Raw genomic sequence first — 20,191 nt, 5'->3', positions numbered from 1 at the left:
GTTGTTCTCCTTCATCTCATAGTGGACAGAAATTATTTTTTGGCACAAATAATCTGTGTGGCATCAAATTTGATGCAGAACAGCTGATTGTTCTGTAAATAGTTTGAAATGTTTATTTAAAAACGCCTTGGCTGCATTTAAAAAATAGCTGCAAGAAACTTTGTTGTTTGCACAACTCAGTTACTTTTTTAAAGAAGTAACTAAATAATTAATTGCCCAACATTGGTCATTATATTCTGTATTTTGTAGACAGAGTTACAGGACTCTCTCCCAGACCACAGACTCAGACTCATAATACAAGTCAGAGCAAATAATAATAATAATAATAATAAAGTTGTGTTTTCAAAATTGGAGTTCAAGTTATTTTTACTTCCAATAGTGTTAACATACTATACACGTCATGAACAAGATTTTTTAACATTTTCATTGTAAGTGGGCTAAAGCAGTTAATTAAAAGTAGTCTAACAGAAATGTAAATGCTGTAATTTGATGATTTTAATAAACATGTAACTTGGATGGATTCGATGCTGGCGTGACCACAGTGCACACGTCTGCTGTTGCTCACAGTGGTCCACGGGATTGTTCAGCGAGTTTGTGTGTTCGCTCAGACACATGAAAAATTAGAGGGAACATTGGCCATAGACACATTGTAGCTTTTTGCAGGGTTCTTTAGTGTAAAATAGATTATCAGATTACAATTTGAATGTTAACTGGCTATCTGGCTAGCTAGTAGTTCTAAAACTCCCATTAGCAGTTTCCAGCTTACCTGGCAAACATGCTTATTTTTGTATTTGTTAACTGCATATGTGTCAAGCAAAAATGAATTGCAAGAGTAGCAGCAGTGGCTCAGAGGGGTCTGAACGGGATGTGAAGGCTCACCTGTCTGCATGCAAGACAGCAGCTTGGATGTGAATAAAGTGACGTTGCATAAACAGTCACTTTCTTTCTAGTTTTCAAGTGTTTAACACTGAATTTGTCCCATCGCTCCAGGATTAATCCAACAGACCAAACACAAGATTTGCTCCTGCTTTTTTGTATTCTGTTAGTCTTTGTCAGCCTCATGACAGCTTCCCGTTTCAGATGACATTATCACATGCGTCACGTGGTTGTGGGTTTTTTTAAAGTAACACTTTGCCACACAGAGAGGTTTGTATAATTTGGAAATCATCATCATGTGTGCAGCTGAGGCACAATAGTAATATTTACATAAGCAGCTTATTATTGAGTTCCTAATTACAGAGCTCTAGGCCCACTCAGCCATGATAATGTGAAGATAGACCTTATCGTATTCAACAATAGCCATGGCACCAGCTCTGAGATGAACAAACACACGCAAACATTTGGTCAAACACACCAAATGGAAGATGGCTTGCCTGTCACACAGCACCAGGCCTCTCTCGCAACTAATGTGATGAAACATTAAAAGATTAAATGCTCCAGCAAGCCAGAATCTTTTGTGCAAATATTTCCACCGTGTCCGTCACCTGAGACTCCATTTGTCTTTACTGTGTCTGCATTATTACAAAGGCTGTATTTCATTCGTGTAACCTGTTTAAACAGGACGTGGCACTTCACCACTTTGTTTCTTTGTTTTCCATGAGACGTACAAAAAGTTATGTTTACTCGCTGTTCTCATAAATCATTTGTCAGTCTTTAATAGTACATTTGTAATCATAAACTAGCAGAACTGCCTGACATCCTTACCACAAATGTGCATCATATTGCAAGTGGCTTCGCATGAATGCTGGGCTGCTGGTGGGACCTTTAAATACAATCTTCTATAAATCATGTTCACATTTTATAAAGTGTTATAATGTTCCAATATGTGGACAAACTGAAAGCTGTCAGTAAATTGCATGTAGCAGTCAACTGAATTCTGTTTTCTTATTATGCATAATCCAAGCTATGGTGGCCTCAGCTGGCTGACTAAAGCATACTTGTCCTACAGCAATCAAAAACATTAAATTAAATTAACTCATAGCTTTCATTTAAGTGATAACAGACTCCAAGGAATGAGAAATTAGGTGAAAAATGGATATGTCTTCATATTTTGCACTGTCACTGTGCAGAGCCATATGTTACTGGTTAAAAGGGCTGAACTAGTGCTGCACGATTATTGCCAAAATGATTATCTTAATAATTTTTTATTAATATTAAGATGATAAACATTTGTCAAGATTATGCAATGGGTTCAGTGACAAAAACGTTTTTATTCCACATAACACTGGTTTCACATCCATGTTTGGGTGTCATTCATGGTAATGTATACATTGTTGCATCACATAAAACTGATGACACTGATTCACCTAAATTCAGTTTTATCTTTTAGAAGAAAAGTGTAAAAATATAATTAGAAGAACTGCATCAAAAACAGGGAATTGTTTTCACTTTTAGATTCTGTTCCATTCCTGTTGGTCGCATTGGAAAGCTGGCCCTCTCTGAGCCTGGTCCTTCCAGAGGTTACTTCCTGTTAAAAAGGAGCTTTTCCTTCCCACAGTCGCCAAATGCAGAGTGCCATCTGATGGTTGGAGCGTTCTCTATATTATTGTTGGCCCTTTGCCTTTCAGTAAAAGCTGCCTCGACGCAAATGTTGTTGTGAAATGGCACCACATTGAATTATTTTAAACATCTATGTAGGCAAACAAGGTATGTCTTCACCTGACCTAGGTGCATCTATTAGAAGCTCAATGTAAAGTCTTTCACTCTGTTGACTGTGCCCGCATTATGGATGTGACTAAAACCCATATCAAAGCACTCAACAGCTGTATGACTGCTGTACGTTGACCATTTTCCTGAAGCGTGTTCCTCACTGTGTTTAATGGACAGATGTCTTTGGCCAAAACAAATCTGACTGCTTGGTGATTTCATTGTGTCTTAGTGAGCTGGATGGATTGTAAAACCAGCTGCACAGGCTCATCTTTATATAAGCCTGAGCTGATGTTGTAACATTCACATTAGTTACCTTACATTGTTTTTCTTTGCTTTCATGCAGTAATTATACTGCAGCCTGTGGTGGCTTTCCAGGCAGCTGAATAAATCAGTTATGTTGCTCTAGACCGCTCTGCATATGATTTGTTCTTGATCACTTGTGCTCAGTCCAAATTATTTCCAAACAACAGATGATGGTCCTCTTCGAGGGACAAACTCTTCACCGTCTGCCGTTTGATTTTTGTTTAACATAGTGTTACTCTTCCAGACTAGTACAGGAAACTTCAAGGTGCACAATACACGATGATTGGTTTTGTTTTGTTCTATTGGTGAAGCAGCCATTTTCAATACTGCTTAGGTGGTAGAGTGCACGGTCAAGTCAATCAGGTCGGTGAATCAAACCCTGGCTTTTATAGTCCATGTGTCAAAGTAACCTTAGGCAAGATACTGGACCCCCAAGTTGCCCCTGATGCATCTATCAGTGTGTGTGTGTGTGTGTGTGTGTGTGTGTGTGTGTGTGTGTGTGTGTGTGTGTGTGTGTGTGTGTGTGTGTGTGTGTGTGAGAGAGAGAGAGAGAGTGTGGATGTTAGATAAAAGCACTGCATGACTGCATTTGTGAGCATTATAACACACAGTCAATATATGAAATGGTCAAATTTCACAAGCATTCGCAGACAGTCAGATTCTGTCATGTGCACAGGCAGTAACCACGTACTGCAGCATGTGCAGCTCTGGCTGCTGCTGCTGCTGCCAAGGTCACACTAATTTTTTCTTTTTAAAGCCCTAAAGGACGTAAAGTGTTGCTGGGCATTCTTACCTCACTCACACCCATCACGCTTCAAATGGTTGTCACAGGTGTGTGGGCAGCGCTTTCGCAGCCTAGCAGTCCAGCTCATTTAAATGATCCATCCTATCTCAGGCAGCCAGTGCTTTTTAAAGAATAATTGTTGTTTTCAGGAATGTTGGACAAAAGCAATTGTTGTGACAGGCTCCTTCTCGAGGGGGGGGGGGGTTCGGTGATGGCATGGGAAAACGGACATCCAGGATCTGCTTCCTTCTCTGTTCAGGAGGATAAACACTTTAAACTGTGAGCTCAGTTTTGTATTTGAACACTCTGGATAATTGCAGGGCTTTTTCTCAGAAGTTGCTACAGTGCTGCAGCTGCGTTGGCTTATTAGGTGCCCGCTCACACACAGACATGTAGAAGACACCTCTGTGGTGTAAAGTAAGCTGTGAGTCACCAAGCTGCTCCTGTCAGAAACCTGACCAGAAGCTAAAACCTGAGGGAAGAGTCTCAAAAACACCAGAATAATCACACACACCAGGTGATGTGAGGCGGTCTGACAGGTGTGAATGTCTGAAACACGATTCCTGTTTCTGCCTTTAAAATGTGTTAATTTCACAACCAAAGTTTGTTTTTCCGCTTATACAAACTGAAAGAAACAGAAGATCCATAAAGCTAAAAATCACATCCAGCAGCTCTAATCTGAAAGTTAATATCTCTCAGTGAAACACTGTTTCGAGTATTTGCCCCCTTTCTTAATTATTTTTGCATAGATTTGAATGACTTTGTTTCTCAGCTGTTTCTTTTGATAGTGGCATGATTTGTTTCTTTCTGAGCTATTTTAGCCTGCTTCACTTTATCAGACAGGTTTTATTTAAGTGGTATATTTCTGTTTAAGGTCTGGCAGTAACCAGGCCTGGGTGTGGCTAGTGAAACTTTGGGTGTTGATTGGTTAAGCTATAAGGACATTAAATTGTAGCAGGTACAATGCACAGCTCCTTATCAGGAGTGCGGAGCAATATCAACAGTAGTACACATGACCTGAAAGATAAGCCTGAAACGTGCCCTTAGTAATTCCTCAGACGGCGTTTGTGAGATAAAAAGCAACACCAGTGTCAAACAAAGCGCATGTATGGTGCCGATCAGAACGCCCTGACTAAACTTAACATTTCTTTCTGTCAACAGGAAGTCCCTCACTCTAATTTTCCACTGAGCTTTTTTGGCCTCACTCGAGTAATTTCATGCTTTCAGTCACAACAAATGTCCATTAGGCTGAGCTGAGCTTGTTTGAGCATGATAGCCTTTCAGTGACGCTGCTCCTTTATTCTTTATAGTCTGGGATTAGTTTTTCTTCTTTGTTCTTATACCCTTTGTTTTTCTGTTTGGCAGCTAAATTATTTGGAGAGACATTTTATTTATGCTGCACTTTGCATCACATGATACCACATTTCAGTCTGAATCCTGAGTCAATGTGAAATCTCCATATCTTTAAGTTAACAGCAAACCTGAGCTAGCAGGATGGTTTATGTTGGATCTATGTCTTTAGTGTTGTTCGTGGTGGAGTGCAGACACTCGTTCCCTGTTCTTTGTAAGGATATTAACTTAACATGTTGCGTGCCCTGTTAGCCGCTATGCAGGTGTAGACAGTCTAAATAGATGCAGCAAAAAGGAAATCCCTTCATTCATTTTAGGTTGCTGATGCTAAATTTTTACCCTCATTTGTAGAGGAATGAATGAATGCATAAGTACCTTAACAATGCGGCAGACTCACACTCACTACAAACAGTTGCTGAGAAACGCAGCCACACTGCTAAGTAGCTCCCCCGAAGATCCTGATGAGCTGCAGGTGTGTGAGATCATCCTCGTCAGGTGTGGCCAGCCTCCCAATGGGACACACCCGGGACACAGGGTTGACAGGCCTGGCGGTTACTGTAAACCGGTCCTCTGGAACACGCACACACCCACACACAAACACCTATACACACAAACCCGGAAACGAGGGACACAAGCACCACGGACCAGCAAATATACACAATTCCACAAGCTACTCATGAACCCTGGGTCCACAGACCCAGGGTCCTTGACAGTACCACCAAGTTTGTCTTTTTAATCGAACTGTGTGACAAATGTTGTCACCTGTGGTAAGGCCTCAGTTTTGGTGACTGGTATTTTTTTTAGTCCGTTACATAATCATAATCAGGAGTTTTCTGTGGGGTGGCTGTAGCTACTAATCAGAAAGGACCACAAACACAGTTGGACAGTCCAAGTGATACTTGAATTAAGCCTTGAAGCAAGTGGCTACAGCTCCTTGTTTCCACATAAGTCAGAGTAGTCATGCCCCTCACTGTAAGTCTCACCAATATTTCTTACTCAGTTGTATATAGCATTTGTATTTCTATTTTATTCTATTGTATATATTATTCTATTCTATTTTATTCTATTGTATATAGTATTTTATTTTATTGCATTCCAGTGTTTTCTAATTTCTGCTACATAACTTTGCACTTTTGCTGTAACAAGACAAATTTCCCACCTGTGGGACTAATAAAGGTACGGAGCCCAGCAGGGGAAATGGGAGAAAAAAAAATTAAGACGGACTTTTGCGAGATCTCGCAAAACTATCTTGGGATCTCGCAAAACTTTTGCGAGATCTCGCAAAACAAACTCGGGATCTCGCAAAACAAACTCGGGATCTCGCAAAACTTTTGCGAGATCTCGCAAAAGTTTTAGCCGACCTCCCGTTAGCTCGGAGCTAACGGGAGGTCGAGACCTACTACAGCCGGGAGGAACACCACTTTCCCGGCACATCGTGCCTCAACCTCCCGGTCGGCTTCGAGCCAGCATCCGAAGAATGCGGCTAAAAGTTTTGCGACATCTCGCAAAACTTTTGCGAGATCCCGAGTTAGTTTTGCGAGATCTCGCAAAAGTCCGTCTTAATTTTTTTTCTCTCCCATGTCCCCTGCGGGGCTCCGTATAAAGGTCATCTTATCTTATCTTATTATATTTATTATTAACTATTATAAAGTTTTACAAACTTTCCCCACTATAGAGTTATTATGAAAGGGGAAACTAGCCAAAGAGGCCAAAGCAATTCATGTGCTCGGTTGTTAAGGTTTTCCAAGCACATTCAACTGTTAGGAAGTCAGATGCAGGTTCTGGGAATGTCCATCAGCTGACTGCCTAGAGAAGAATTAATTTTAAAATAAATACTAAAGCTCTTACAAACACATTTGCTGTTTTATTAAAACTTCTGACTGATTAAAAAATAAGCAAAACTCTAAATGAATTAGAGGATATGATAAACAAGGAAACAGAACAACCTCTATGACATTTAACACGTGCAGCACAAACCATGTCGGCCTGGGTTACAATAGGCCAGTCTGACCTGTTTGACCTCAGTACTTTTGCTATTCACTCATGAATACAGTGGGGCTACTGTTGACACGGGGACATGGGGTGACATGTAACAGAAAACAGCAGAGTACAAAGAGATTTATTGTTTCTGTCACACGTCTTGTCAGTTTTATCTCATTTATTAGCATTTATCTTCATCATCGAAGATGTGAACTGAGAATTTAAGAGCGATGGGAGATGAACAAAGTGATGGAAATGTGTAGCAGAGAACAGAAGGCTGCGACTGTAGTCTAGTCAGCCTTGATTGAAAAAACAAGAATAGATGGGATGGAAGCAAACAAAATGCCATCTTTATTAAGGCTTCAGCCTGGAGACAAAGAGGCGGCGAGAATGTGACATCATATTTCTAATTACAAGTATTGTGTAATATGTCACACAAATGTTAAGCACAACAATGCTTGATTTTTCATCATTGATAAAAGGGGGACACCGACTCATAAACAAGCCTGTGTCAAGTCATTCAGGCTCGACTTTGCTTAACACAACACTGCACAGAGACGTCTGGCAGAATTGATTATCACTGTGGGACATGGAGGCAGGGGGAATGTCTGGGTTGCTACCTCTTAAGCTAATCCCACTTGTTCCTGACACAACTTAAGTCAAGTCCCTATCAAGTGTGCTTTAACTCTAAACTCTTCTTAAAACTGTGCTGAAGCCTGTGAAAAGTAAAGAGTAAGCATTCACGGTGCTGCTTTGTCCACAGTAACTTCAGATTTAGTTAAATATGTTAAAGGACATGTTAGACTGCTGAGAGCTCTTCTTTAAGTTTGGTTTGAAGTTTCTGAGATGTACGATTGTTATTTGTATTGTTATGTCAGCCAGCTACAGGAAGCTCACACTGTCATGGACTAAACACAGAAAGCTCAGGCCTCAAGGTCTAATTTTTAAAAAGGCACAAAAGTTACAGCTTGCTTTTAAAGCTCAAATTATAAATGTTTTTAAAGCATCAGATAACAAATGACTACATGTAATCGCACTTCTGGTGGTGACAACATTAACCGTGTTACAATCCCTCAGCTTTGCTCTGCTCCAAAGAGCTTTTAGCAGCTTTAGCAAATTGCTTTGGTTCCTCTTGGTTATTCTATCTTCTATATTCTGGATGGGTCAAGTTCAAGACTTGACCTGTTTTAACATTTAAATGACCAGTATTTAGCATTTAGTCTTCTTGTGGTGAGAAGTTGAAGACTGAAATCAGTGCGTACCCTTCTATCACACCTTAACTTTAGTCCACACCGGACAGAAGAGACTAGCAGCAACATGGAGACCAGCGATCATGAATTGCCAAAGAAATTCGGCAACTTGCAGCAAAAACGGGTGAAATAACTGCTATAGACTCTTTCCACTAGTGCCTGCTTGGGTCAGCTCAGCATGACTCGACTTGGTTTTTAGGCTTTTTGATTAGGTGGTAGTACCTGCCCTTTAGTTCCTACTTCGCAGGGTTTCAAGCAATTGGCTGGTCAGTGGCGTCACAGGATGAATCATGAGTCTTCTTCTAAAATCAAAACCGCCATTTCTCAGAGCAGCAGGTATATCATCACCTCGACGTCCCCCATTGTGTTGTTTGTGTTGCATATAAATGACATCAAAGGACTTTCAGGCACGTTGCTATAGCAACCCTACGCACATTAGGTGCTACTTGATTGTAATGGAACCAAGTTGAGTTGATTGATGGGTGGGTGGGGGGTACCTAGTGGATCATAGCACGGTTTTTGTGCTCTCAAAGAACTCAGTGGGACTGTGCACAGGAAGAATGCATTCATAGCGTGATGGCGTTGGTTCCAGGGTGGATGAAATTTACTCTGTATTAGAGAATTACCTATACAACCAGGTTTCAACTCCAACTAGCTTTTGATGACTGTTCTGGGCTACAGTAGAAAGAAGACAGCTCACGTACATCTAAATAAAGTGCTCATTTGATTAATTTTAATAATATTCATATAAGGAGTTCATTGCCATTGTGATCGTTCTATATTCAGGGTTTATTTATGTAATGTCTTAGATTATATAACACTTTGCTCATACAGAGATGTGTATTTGATTATATATGTGTATTGTTGCAGTATGGCTGGATAATGGCAGCTAAAACTTGATTGGCTGCATTACAGACTGTACAGCAGCTATTTCATAGTGATTGTCTTTCACCACTCTGTGAGCAGCACTGTCACTCCCATTCATCTTCTTTTAGGGAAAATGCGCGTGCATTTGTGCACGTGTGATGGTGGGTGTTGTGCAAGCAAAGGGGTTTTTTCAGTCTATATGAAGCAGTGGAGCACACAGTAATTTAACCCCAGGCTCAAGGTCAGTTAAGAGCGCATGAGCCATCAAACGAATACACAGAAGACACTGACAGACATGTTCACGTGCTGAACTCTACTCCCTCTGTTTCTCACACACGTTGAACATAAAGCAGAGAAAAGCATGTATGACGATGATTTTCACACATGAACAACATGCGAGAACATGGCATGAACTACATAGAAAATAAAAAAGTGGTGTGTGATAACAAGACCAACCTTGTGCACATATACAGTACAACAAACTGTTTACCTTTCCGCCACATGTGCTGTTGGTGTGCAGCTGGAGACGTTCTTGCAGGAGGAGTCATGATACTCAAAGAATCCTGAACAGAAATCTGTGGGAGACTTCAAAAAATGGTGGTTACCTCTGCCCCTCGAGAGCTAATTAGCAGCTGAAATATATTAGCTGTTCCACTGACATCGGTGCATGGCAGAGATTTAGATTTGTGGTAGACTCTCTTATTCGTTACCAAAGTAAAGATTTACATAAGGGTACTTTTTATTTTTTTTGTCTTAGTATCTATGATGTAATGTGAGCCTTTGATCACACAGTGAGTTATTAATACAGCTTTAATATTGTGAAACTTTGAGAATTAAAGTGATTTATTTCTAAAGGAAAAAGTCTTTCAAACCTTTTTTGTAGATCCTAGTGTGGATCAGATCACAGCTTGTGCTGTCAGAAACAAGAAACGGCCATGCCAGGTTTCACTGGACAAACACAGCAGTCAGATGATGCAGCAGTCTGAGTGATAGCAGGCTTATGGCCTGCTCTGACGCTACGCCAGAGCTGCTTTTTACCAGCCTCTCAGGGTCATTCATTCACTCACTTTCAACAAACTGAATGGAGAGATAAAAATATATGTTTGCCCAAGGCTCTATATCTGAATGAGTGCACATGTGAACTGTGGTTTGAGTCACAGTGGTATATAGTCATGCCTGTTCTGTTAAATGTGTCATATTTTCTGAGGTCTGTGCTTACTGACCATGAAGCCCATCTAAACAACCCATCAGCTGGCCCCATTCTAAACAAGCGCACACAAGGGGAGTTGTGTACGCCACGGTTCACTGATTTGATCTGATTCTAACCCAAAAGTGCAATATTTTGTTAGCACTCAGCAGCTGAGCCAAGTTACTTGATGCATTTATAAGTACGTAACTAACAGGGCTACTGTCAGCTTTTGCGATGATCTAAACCACAATAGTGAAAAGCAGATTGTTATTTCCACCCACAGTACTTTATATTTAGCTAAGCCTGCACTGGACCTCCCCGTCCTTTCATGTGCATACGTGGAAAGCCAGAGGCAGGGAGAGCAGCAGCAAGACCCCCCAGCACAGAAAAGGACAGGCATCAGTGACAAGTGTCTTCTATCTGTTTGGTTGTGGTGATAGTGTAACTAACCCTCTGCAGTCCAATTCACCATAAGTGCCAACCCCTAATCATATATTTTGGCAAAACAAAGGGGGGTGGCATACATCAATATTTTTCAAATTTTGTTTCCCCCAATTATTTAGTTTATCAGTTAGAAGAGTAACCATTTTGGCGGTACTGGTGACATTACTTTAACTTGTTTTGGAATGTTGCAACTCTTCCAGTCTCCTCTAACTGTAACGACTTAATCAGAGGTCGGCTGGGACATATTCCCAGGTCACTCTGTGCATGTAAGTCATCACACTGCTTATTTTGCAATCACAATATAAAATTCTCTGTATCCATGGCCAAATCATCATAATAATTTACTCTAATGTTATCCTAATACCTAGAGATTTTGAAGAATAAACAATATTCCATCCTGTTAATAAAATAACATTAATGTACTAATGCCCAATTCATTTTTAATTGCCAAATAAATACTGGTGTAGAGAGTAGAGCCATATGTGTCCAAGCGCTTTCTGATTGGCTGTTATTCGCATAATATGTTTGTTAACAACATGATATCAAAATGTAATTTTCAAAGTTTTCAAAGCTGTGGTTTGCCTGGATGTAGAAGGTCAGGCAAAATAATTAAACTAGATTTTTTTTAAACAGACACTGAGTCATAGTAAGCTCAAACTGCCCAATGATTTTAATCTGAAGCTTAATAAGCAAAAGGATAAAAAAAAAAAAAAACCCAAACATAAACACACATTGACTAAAAACTGATCATTAGTGATTGTTTACATTGACTTGGTTCCAGACTCACAGGTTTCACAGCTGCATCTCTTCTTTATTCTCTTCCTCTCTACTTTGCTTTCTTTCCTTTTTCCTGATTGATGTGTCTAACATTGGCTCCCTGTGTCCATTTACGTGTGTAATTAGCCATTAGAGAGCATGCAGTCTGTGGCTGAGACTCTGGCACCTGGCACATAAACTGTTTGCTGATCAAGTGGAATCGCAGTAAGGTGGCTCATGGTGTTGTGGGATTCCTAATGCTAACAGAAATGTATTTTAATATAACTCAAATCCATAAAAACATCTAAAAAGAGAAAAACACATTATTTATGCATGAAAAGAAATTCTGAATTTTCAGAGCTGAAAACTAATTGATAATAACACTAAGACAACACACATGAATATGTATAGCAGGATCCACCAGGAAATATCCAGTGTCCCCTGGAATAGTGACCAGTCTGCCTCTGACAGTTACAATCATTTAGTATTTTAATTTCTTTTACATATGTATCATTCTGTTAACCAGCTCAAATCTAAATTATTCACAGTAAAAACAGCATGTTTTAAAGAAAAGCTGATGGTGCAGCAGGTGCAGTGGCTCTATAAGCTCTATGGGTTAGGGCTTTGTCTACGTTCACACATAAGCAGACTATAATCAGCTAGACTTCCTTATGGAAGAACATGATGTTCATACAGGTTTCCATCCATTCCCTTCTGCTTATCCTTTTATACCTTCATTTTTTTTTCTTGATTCTGTTCTCTTACCTATCATCCAATGTTTTAGTCAAGATCCTGTTTTTAATGTTGTGCTATAGAATATCATCTTAAGTTCATCGTATGTATTTACAGTGACAATGTTTATTTTTTAAACTACCAGATCTCTGGTAGTTTATTCAGGGTGAAGATTTGGATTTTGTTGTGCTGAACGAGCACAACTCGGGTGTGCCAGATGTTTCATTAAAAAATACAATAAAAAATAGAATCTAGTAGCCTAACCTTAACTGTTGTTAGTGTTTAGAGGTTAAAAATAAAGTCACTGGCATGTTTCTGTCTGCAGTGGAACCGAGGGTGCAATGCTGATTTACAACATTTCTGATAGAACAAATTAAGGTTACGTGAGTGACGTGTGTGAAAGAAGCCCTCATCCAGATGCATGAGAGGTGGGAGGGTTGATGGAGGAAGACAAAGAGAGATCAAAGAGGAGAGTGGGTGCTGTAGCAACGTGAAGTGTCCAGGCAGGATCACAGTGAGGGGAAAACTGAGATATGCTGGCACCTTGCTTTGAGCAGATGCACTTATGAGATCAAGCGTGTGTGTGTGTGTGTGTCTGTGTCTGTGTGTCTGTGTCTGTGTGTGTGTTAGTGTGTGGTCAGACAGTATCACACAACTACAACCACAAAGACCAGCTTCCTCCCTTTGATGGAGTAACTCTGAGTGTGATGCCAGATTCTGCTGATTGGATGCAACCATCCAGGACCTAAATCTGCACTCTTCTCCAAACAGAGGAGTCTGTTGTCTGGAAGATAAATACAACACACCGCTGGTCTCACAGAAAAACACACAAACACTGTCCACTGCAATCAGGAACTTTCTCCGTCACGACCTATGCAATTACGTTGTTCAAGAGGGCAAATGAGGGAGCAAAGAGAATAGAAGCTTTCAATCAGATGTTTTTCAAAGTCCTGTGTGGAAAATGAAACTTTTGATTTTCTTTTGGAGAGCAAAGGGGCAAGATCAACTGATATTATCTTTGTGTGGACACTGCAAACAGAAAACATGTGGCTGATTGGCATTCTGTGTGAATAGAGTTGGAGGGGAACTACAGATGAACAGATCTGTGGTTAAAATCTGAGGTTTCAGAAACTATTTCCACTTTGCTCTCTGTCTAAACTTTGGAAATTAAGTCATTTCACATATGCATAATACTGTACATGGGGTTTCAATTGTGCTGGCCTAAAGTTGCCATTAGATCTTAATGAAATTTAGACAAATTAATTTGGAGAAATCACTGAAGAGCAATAAAGTTTACAAATGTCATTTTAATACTCTGGGCAGTGTTGAATCTGCAGGGTTCTGGATTCACACTTCTTGGTCATCTGGGGCCTTTCTGTGTGGGGTTTGCATGTTTTCCCTGTATTTTTGTGGTTTTTGTGAGTGTCAGTGTGTGGTTGTCTGTCTCTCTGACCTGCACACGCTATGTGTACATTAGCTCGGAGTGCCCAGCATATTAAGTGCTGTGTCAAACCAAGTAGTGTTAAGTGGATTTTAAAGTCCTCCAACCCTAATGCATACTTACTAACCTCACTCCGTGAAGGAGCAGCACCTGGTTTGTTTCTGCTATGGAGGAAACAATCACTTCCAAAACTTAGTTTTTATTATTTCAGTGGAAAAGGAATGTTTTTAATGGAAACTTTGTACATGACTTTCTACATCTGTACATTTAACCCTCAATATTGAATTTTTCCCTCTATAGCATGAAGTGAATGAAGTAATGCCAAAACACATGTCAGAGAATTAGTTTGAAGGGTTAGAAGCTTCTGAAACTAAGCTTGTTTAGTGTGTTGCTGAAATGCAACTCTAACCCCAGTTCTAAGTAGTTCACTGGCTGATCTGGTGGATTTGAACCCTTTGGGTCTAAGTCATAATCCTGCCCCTGTGATGGACTGGCAAACTATCCAGGCTGTACCTTGCCCTATGGCCCAGGTGTCAAACTCGAGTCCTCGAGGGCCGGTGTCCTGAAACTTTTCCGTGTGTCCCTGCTGCAACACACCTGAATACAGTCATTAGCGAGACTCTATAGAACCGGACTGAATGCTGAGGTGACAATTCAGCCACTTCATTCATGTAACAGCAGCTCATGAGTGAATGAACATGGTGCAATGAGGTGCAATTTAGAACTACATTTTCACTTAAATTTACTTAGATTTACTTGAGTAGGGTTAGAGTCCCCACCTCAGCATGCAGTCAAGTTCTATAGTCTTGCTAATGACCTACTAATTTTATTCAGGTGTGTTGCAGCAGGGACACCGTCCCTCGAGGACTGGAGTTTGACAGCTGTGCTGTACGGCATCTGGTTGTCTCGACACACTGAAATAATCTGCAAAGACTGGTATGTAAAAACAATATTTACTTAGGGTTTAAGGCCCAGTGTCGGGGGCAGAGTTAGGGGTTAGGAGGTTTATCTAAAAATAAAAACTGGAAACTATTTTCTTCAATGATGCTGATAAAGATTAAAAAAAAAACCACCTCCTCAATCTCCTTAGAAAGAATAGCTCAGCCAGTAGGCCAGTGCTGATGTAACACGAGGAAGTGTTTGTATTGCTGTTTTTTTTGCTTTGTTTTAGATCAATTTCCTTGACTTCAGTTTTAGACCACAGACTGAGCTACAATGTTCCTTTGTGTATCTCAGCTCCTGGTAAAGTGCATCGGCGGTACTCCTTGTCTGTGCAGCAGGCTTCCATACCCTGCTGATACACTGGGGAATTCAGCCTTCACACAGGCAGCCCCACAAATCCTCATGGGGAAAAACATTTGCCACAACTGCAAACAAAGCAACACTTCAGTCAGCCTGCTGGTATTGATTTCTGTCTTCTCAGTAAGCCTCTTTCCGCCTCCATTCTCAACTCGTTAATCTGCTTTCTATCTGATGGCTTTTACTATTCCAGCTTCCCAAATTTAGAACTATTGTGCATTCCAACAATTCACAATAAATGCCTCAGTCGTCAGGGTTCATTGTTTATTCTAGTCTCTGGGCTTATGGGATTATTATTGGCATATTATGGACATTGCTTTAAATAACTGCAGCAAAGATATTTACTGGTAGTGAGAACAACTGCAATTTTGCTGATACATTTAACTTAATCTAATGCATATATAAAATGTGAAATGTCAGCTGCTCATTTGACTTGATACTATCAGGTCTTTAAAAAAAGGTGATCTTTAGTTCTTGTAGCTCTGCTATGACAGTGCTGTTGTGATTTATGCCTCCGAGAGTGAGATTCCCTCCACAACGAGGCTTCACGTGAGCTGAATTTGATTTCTAAAGGCATCCCCTTTTAGAAAATGAGAAATCCTCTCTTTCTCTGCACTGATCTGGGGATTATTTGCTTCCACCATCTTCTTGTGAGCGGCTTCCTCTCCTCTCATTCACTGTTCAATTTATGGCTGCCACCTACACGTCTTTGGTTCTGAGAATGCATTCATTATCTTCCCCCAACCCCCCGGTCTGTATTCATTTTTCACACCTTTAAATGATTTTTTTTAGCAGATTAAAGCACCAAACTAGTTATGCTGTAGAGCTGAAAAATAACTAAATACATACACATATACACAGTATGTGGTAACTGTTCCCTGGTTGTTGAAATGACAATCAGCTGAACACAAGCTTACTGGCAGGGCTGAGGATACTGTCTCATAACTATTGCTGTCTGGCCAAAGCCATCAAAGGAATCTTAAATAATCAAACCAAAACAGTTAAAGCAAACTTTAATAAATCAGTTTTTGATTTTCTCCAGTCTCCTTTTGTATGAAGATCCAGATTCCTGTTACTAAAATGAGAATCAGACCTCAGCCATTGCACTTATAAATCTGCTTATATTTCCTGTTTAAAAGAAGAAAAAACTATTGGCTTCTATATTGCAGTGTCAGACTTTTAAATCACCAAATATCCGTCACATTCTTAATAGCCCTGTGTGCTTTGGGTTATCATGAGTACGCTACAAAACTTTTATGTATGTATCAAAATTTGTTTGACAGTTACATTGATACTTTCAGCATGAATTAAACTTCTTCCACTTAACTTTAAGTTTTAAGAGATTATGGATATCTGCCACATACACAAAATCTAATATTAGATTAATGCTATTAATGTTGAAATTAGTCTCATATCAAACTTTTCCATTTAATAATATTTAATCAGCTACAAAAACGAAGATTATGAACGAGTGTGTGCACACCTGTTTCTAATGATGTTTCTCTGAGTCATCACAAGGCTAACATTATTCATGCTAATCTCATTAGTCTGCAGTCCCACTGTTATCAAAAGTATCAGTTCCAATATTGACTAAGCAGCCTGTGTTGTCTTACCTTGAAGCTGGATTTTAAAGGTTATTCACCACCTTCAGTGTTTCCCCTGGATTGACCAGTTTGGAAGGGGGAGGTGGTTTGTAGTGGCGACATCACCGAGTCCAGCAATGACACGCTTCCCTCAGAGACCATTTAGAACTCAGAAGGTGCACAGACTTTGTCATACTGACTGCTCCGGTGCCTGCCTGCTTTAGAATTCCTTGGAATGTTGTGGAAAATTCTGGAAATGACCATTGTCATACTACTGTCTTTACCTTTACTGGGAAAGGATCGAGAAAATAACTGAAATTAAAATTAAAAATGTTGTTTTTAGCTCTGTGTGCATATTTGTGAATAATTCATCTAAATTCACTTACAGGAAATTTGTGTATGAATCATTTCTGTGAGTGAAAATTTCAAAATTTTAATTCCATTCCCAGATCTCCACATACAAGTCTAGATTTTTCTCCTCAAGGTTTTGGGGCCAGCTTTGTGTTAACATGTTGGAAATGCTAAGAGTGATTTGATGTCCGTTTGCAGCAGTGAGCTGTTGTGTAGGATCGGGCACAGTCTGTACTTTACCATCATGTTCTTGTCCTTTTCAGAAAAGACCTCCTTTCTGAAAGCTGCAGAAGTTTTAACTGAAAGTGCTCTCACGTTAGAGGGATCTGAATGCAGTTTGTACACTGCCTCCTGATTGTCAGCTATTGAAAGACACTGTATGGGCATGCTTTAATTTAAACCTAAAATGTTACCCACCTTAACCAGAGACTAACTAAAAATATTCAATCTTACCAAAGAGTGAAATCTGCTCAACAATGTCATTAATAGCAAAATGCTAAACATAAGATATCATGACTCAAAATATCAGATTTTCTAGTTTTTTGGAAGAATAAAACAAGATAACATAAAATAAATCTTCCCAGACAGAGTGCTGCTGGAGTGTGTTATGACTTTTAGATTGCTGCTATTTTCTGTGTGCGTCTTTGTTGTTTTTGCTTTGAGTCTTTCTTTCTCTGCCACCTTGTCTTTCCTGTTCCTTTGTTCTGTCTCTTCCTGTGTCTCCAGCCTTGGTGTTTTCACTGTATATGGCAAATAGACTGGTCTTTACATAGCACTTTTCTAGCTGTTATGACCACGAGCCACATTTATAAAACATTATTTTCAAATACTTTTTCTGTTTTGCCCACACTGGAAATTAAAAGCTCAGTATCTTGAACCATCCAACCTCCAGTTTGTAGATGAACAGTTCTCCCTCCACAAACACATCCCCGTGCTTTTTCTAGTCTTTTTGCTTTTCCTGGAATTGCATATGTTTGTGGTCCTGCGTCAGACCTTTGTTCATTATACCTCCCTCCTGATCTATATCTAATGTCAGGGTAAAGGGAGATGAGTAGTTTGATTAGGTTTCTCAATCATGCTTTTATCTATTAAAAAACTTTAGTGATTGTTAAGGAGGGAAAATTCTGGGTAACAGATTCATATCAGGAGTTTGACATTTTCTGCAGTTACAAAAGACCTTTGTGAAACCAGGCTCACTAATCATGAATACCTAAAATGTTCGCTTCCTGGAAAATTAAACAATTTCCCACTGATTACATGTGAATTGTGCTGCTTGGCACCAAAATAACTCCTGATATTCATCCTGCATTTTTGGTGCAGATGTTTAGTGAGCTGCTGTATTTCCCAGAGAGAGAGAAAAATATTTGATCATTTTATGATGGAGAAAGATGTCATGAATGCAGGAATTATTTTTGAATGTAAGGACTGCTCCATGACATTTGATAAACTGGACATTTAAAGCCTACATGTGATGTCCTTTGTTAGAGTTTAACAGAGCCAGATGATTTGGTGCTGATATGTTTTTTCTTTCTTTTTTCTTTTTAAAATATCTTCCAAAACAAATTGTAAAAAAAAAACAAGAAGTATACTAACTTGAGAATGAAAATATTAAGCAGTTTCATGTTAATCAAATCAAGCTGAATTTAAGCTGTTGTCGATCTGCAGAACTCATTGAGCTTTATACTGGGTTTATATTGTCTAGAGGTTGAAAATCAATCATCGCAGATGCAACAACATCTGTGTATATCTTGTTAAATTCTTTTGGCTAAATCCATAAAGAGCAGTGAATCTCAGATAAGAGATCACAACTTCTCATCCCAGTCTATACACATAAATCTTAGCCTATTTTTAAGGGACTCAACTGGACTTCACTTTTTCTGTTAAGGTGAGGAGGTAAAGACAACCATCTACAATGTAAGAAACGGCAAATTTCAACCTCCAGGAGTACACGGACACTGTACTCTCGTACATCAGGAACTGTGTTGACAATGTCACCGTCAACAAAAGGGTCAGGGTGTTTCCAAATCAAAAACCCTGGATGAATAGCGAAGTGCAATCCCTCCTAAAAAGCCGCAACACTGCCTTCAAGTCAGGGGACAGGGCTGCGTATAGGGCGGCCAGGGCAGACCTGAGTAGAGGCATCAGGAAAGCTAAGGCTGCCTATAGGAGGAGGATTGAAGATCACTTTGCTGACAACGACCCCAGAAAAATGTGGCAGGGGATCAATCACATTACCAACTACAGAAGCAATAACCAGGCAACATCTAGGACTGATGCCTCACTGGCTGAGGATCTAAACCGTTTCTTCGCCCGCTTTGAGACGACCAAGCCCTCAGCTGCCACACCACTTCCACCCGCCCCCAGCACTGGCACACTAACACTTAGGGAGCACCAAGTGAGGTGTGTTCTAAGGTCAGTGAATCCCAGGAAGGCGGCAGGTCCTGATGGAATACATGGAAAGGTTCTCAGAGCATGTGCTGACGAACTGACCGGAGTCTTCACTAAAATCTTCAACCTTTCCTTGTCATCAAACACCGTCCCGCCCTGCCTCAAAACCTCCACCATCATCCCCATCGCCAAGAAGACAGCTGTGGCCAGCCCAAATGACTACAGGCCTGTTGCACTTACGCCTGTAGTGATGAAGTGCTTTGAGAGACTGGTCTGTCAGCACATCAGGGCCGGTCTGCCTCCCACTCTGGACCCCCACCAATTTGCCTACAGGACAAATCGTTCCACCGAGGACGCCATCACCATAGCGCTCCACACTGCGCTGAGTCACCTGGAGCACCGAGGAAGCTATGTGAGAATGCTCTTTCTGGACTTCAGCTCAGCATTCAATCATATCATCCCGGAGATCCTGGTCCAGAAACTGTCTCACCTGGGACTCTCCACCCCCATCTGCCTCTGGATCAAGGACTTCCTGACAAATAGACCACAGTCTGTCAGACTCGGCCCCCACCGGTCCAGCACCATCACACTCAGCACCGGGTCTCCACAAGGATGTGTTTTGAGTCCCCTCCTGTTTAAGATAAGATAAGATAAGATAACCTTTATTAGTCCCACACGTGGGAAATTTGTTTTGTCACAGCAGGAAGTGGACAGTGCAAAAGTTATGACGCAAAAATTAGAATACAATAAGAATAAATACAGTACACAGCTGTACAGAATAGAATAAAATAATATACTATATACAGTAGAATAAAATAGAATAAA

Source organism: Rhamphochromis longiceps, linkage group LG5 (genome assembly GCF_057381845.1).
Source record: "Rhamphochromis longiceps isolate RC_006_pf linkage group LG5, R_longiceps_female_GT1.1, whole genome shotgun sequence".
In the NCBI taxonomy this organism is placed as follows: domain Eukaryota; kingdom Metazoa; phylum Chordata; class Actinopteri; order Cichliformes; family Cichlidae; genus Rhamphochromis; species Rhamphochromis longiceps.
This window is presented reverse-complemented; position numbering follows the sequence as displayed.